Source organism: Apis dorsata, unplaced genomic scaffold (genome assembly GCF_000469605.1).
Source record: "Apis dorsata unplaced genomic scaffold, Apis dorsata 1.3 scaffold_397, whole genome shotgun sequence".
Lineage (NCBI taxonomy): Eukaryota > Metazoa > Arthropoda > Insecta > Hymenoptera > Apidae > Apis > Apis dorsata.
Window position 1 is genome coordinate 163,773 of NW_006263656.1, and position 3,058 is coordinate 166,830.

Genomic DNA, 3,058 nt, shown 5'->3' on the forward strand with positions numbered 1-3,058 from the left:
GTTGGAATTCGGTGGAGGAGAGGAGGGTAGGATTTCGGGTGGATCCACGCACCCTCCGCGACCCTGTCCACCCACGCCACCCTGGAAACGCCGCGTCGCCTCGTTTCACGGTAAAGTGACCGCGCGTTAACTCCCATTCGTTACGCGTTTACATTATTATTAAAGCGCATTTACACGGCCGTTGGCGCGAGCGCCTCGTGGAATTTTAATTTTCGTCCCCTCTCCCCCTTCCTGTTATCTTCGAATCCAAGCGGCAACAAGGGGGTGGAGGGGGGTTAAAAATTGTCGAGGGTGAAATTTTTCTCTCTCTTTCTTTTTCTTTTTATATTCTTTTTCACCCTTTCCTGTTTGATGATCTTTCTCGTTCTCCCTCCTCGCGGAAACGTGGATCGTGGTTGGCTTCAGGTGAATTTTAGATCGGTAATTTTTCCTCGCTACGTGGATTGTTGTCGAGATTGGAGATTTTTTTTCGGTTAATGATGTGAAGTTTTATAGAAGTATTTGGGGTAGAAGCATTTGAAACAAATTAGAATTTTGTTAATTTTTTTAAATATTTATATGTGGATTCTTGTTGTGGATCTTATATAAAGTTTCGAAAGTTCATCGTCTGGTTGAATCTCAATTATGCAGGGGACGCAAAGAGTAAGAGTAACGTTATAAATTTTATCGATGAACGAAGAATGTAAGGGTATAAAATTCCGAAAGAAGAGAAAAAAGAAAGAAATGTTTATACCTTAAGAGATTAGGAGATGCCAAGATTAATTGATCGAAACTTTAAGCTCACTTTCGTTGCTCTTCTTCTTAATTCTCCTATACTTTGTTCAATTATTTCGCCGCTTCACTTTTTTACGCGGAATTCCATTTGTCCAAATTCTTTAAAATCTTTCGTTCTTAAGGAAGACGAACACACATAAATACACTTATTGTATTCACCACTCGTGATTACAATATTACAACATGAAAATCTTCCACCCAAGAAACCAAACATAGTTTTTCCCTCTGCGAATTTAGTTTAACGAATTTCCTCGACGCGATATACAATTTTTGGAATTTGCACTCGAAAAAACTCTCGATCCCCGATTCAAATCAAAATGAAACGAAAACTCGACTCGATTGTTCACAGATTGAACCTGCCACTACCCAAAGAACAATTGACCCATCCAATTTGTAAAAAAAAAAAAAAAAGAGAAGAAAAAAAATCTCCAAATCAAGGAAAAAAAAGAGATCTTTCGAATCTCGTAATCACAAAAGTGTGATCCGCCGGAACACGTTTCCCTCCCCCCCGAAATTCCACCGTCCGTCTGTCAAAGCGAACGAGATCGGACGAAATCAGAGAGGAGTGGAGCGTTTCATCAACACGAAATCATTATCCACGATCAATGTTCGGCTTCGCGCTTTGCATCCTTTATCATGGATCGGATCGATCGAGAGGGGGAGGGATAGAGAGCTAGGAGCAGATGCCGGCCATTTAAATCAAAGCTTGCACGCGTCGTTCGTCCACGTGGTCGAGACGAACGAAATAAAGTCTTCTCCTCCTCCTCCTCCTCCTCCTCTTCCCTGGGTGAGGGCGAGCAGCCTCCTCCAGTGTTACTGCTCAGCTTTCACGCAGAGCTGAATAGTCACGCCGCAATTAACTCGTATTCACCACTTTGATGTTGCAACCCCCGCATTATACGCGTCGTCTCAATTGTAGCGGTGATCTGAGCCGATGAAAGGATCGCTGACTGCAGTGGCACAGGCTGCAGACACGGCAATGTTTATCGAGCGCGGCTGGATACCTGCACTTCGCCCCCTGAATATTGCCTACCGGGCAACGAAATCGATGTGCAGTTGCACGTTGCGCGTTGGATCCGTTGTTAGTCCGCCAATTCCGTTCTTCCTATTTCATAGTCAATGCGGGCGGCGCATAGATAATGCCCTGTTTACTCGAACAGAATTTCGTTAAATCGATTTCGCCTTATCCTGTTTTCGATCGCGGATCTGGGAATTTTGACGAGAAAAAAAGTTGAGAGAAGATGAAGAAACTTAAGGTAAGGTGGCTGAAATTTAATATATTTTTTTTTATATTTGTATTCCTTTCCTCAGGTTTGTTTTGAATTTTACGAGAAATTGAAATTTAAAAGCGAAATAGAATTTTGATCGAATGGATCTTGTTGAAAAGAGAGAGATACAAAGATGTTTGTTATAGCTCCTTTGCTTTTATCGTTTGAAATTTCGCAAAGTATATAGATTTTATTTTATATTTATTTTTAACAAATTTAATTATTTAATTTTTAGTAATTTAGAAAGTTTCTGAAAATTGAGCTATAAGTAAATAATTTCTTCGAATATTTGAATTTTTTCTTTATCTAATTCCGTAAAAACATACTTTCACAAAAGATCGATTTTACGATGCTTCGTTTGAATAAAGCAAACGTATGTTTCTCCCTTCGAGGTATCATAAAATAAACGTATCAAGCGAAACCTGTCCAGCCGGGCATCAATTTATTCGCTGATTTAGACGTTGTTACATACAACGAGGGAGACAATTGCATTGCTGTCTGGCGAAGCGTTGCAAAAATTACTGTCGAGTCAAGTAGCCCGGCGCGACAAACTGAAGAGTACGAGTGCACTCTGCATGCATCGGTTACGTTGAAAAAAATCTCGTATTATATCACACCTTTATGCTCGTCGACAATTGTATCCTTTTAACATTTCCTCTCTTCATCTCTTCTCAATCACGAATTTCTCCCGCAATTATCGTCGAATCCGACACGTGAAGTACGTTCATACATTCGTTCAGAATATTACATTCGGCTTCCTTCCTCCAAGTATCTTAAATACGATTTATTTATATTCAACGAGAGAAAATATCGACAGAATTTCTATTAACATTCTTTGCTATTAAATTTTTCCCTCTTAAATTTACTTTTAATATTTAAGAAGAGATCCGAAGAAAGGAATCATCTTTGACTCGAGTTTTTACTTACGTGAAAAATAATTAAAATTTATTATTGTAAATATTGTTGTAATCGTTGCTTATTAAACCTGTGTGTATATATATATATATATATATATA

The 3,058-nt window shown here is 39.1% G+C and overlaps 1 protein-coding gene and 1 long non-coding RNA gene across 2 annotated transcripts in view; both read left to right on the forward strand.

Moving 5' to 3' along the window:
• Positions 1–3,058, forward strand: part of LOC102681294 (trichohyalin) — a 185,047-nt gene that overhangs the window by 131,242 nt on the left and 50,747 nt on the right. The window lies entirely within an intron of this gene.
• Positions 494–3,058, forward strand: part of LOC102681214 — a 14,367-nt gene continuing 11,802 nt past the window's right edge. Inside the window, exon 1 of the long non-coding RNA XR_422270.2 lies at positions 494–682. This is a non-coding gene — a long non-coding RNA (uncharacterized LOC102681214). The remainder of the gene's footprint in view (positions 683–3,058) is intronic.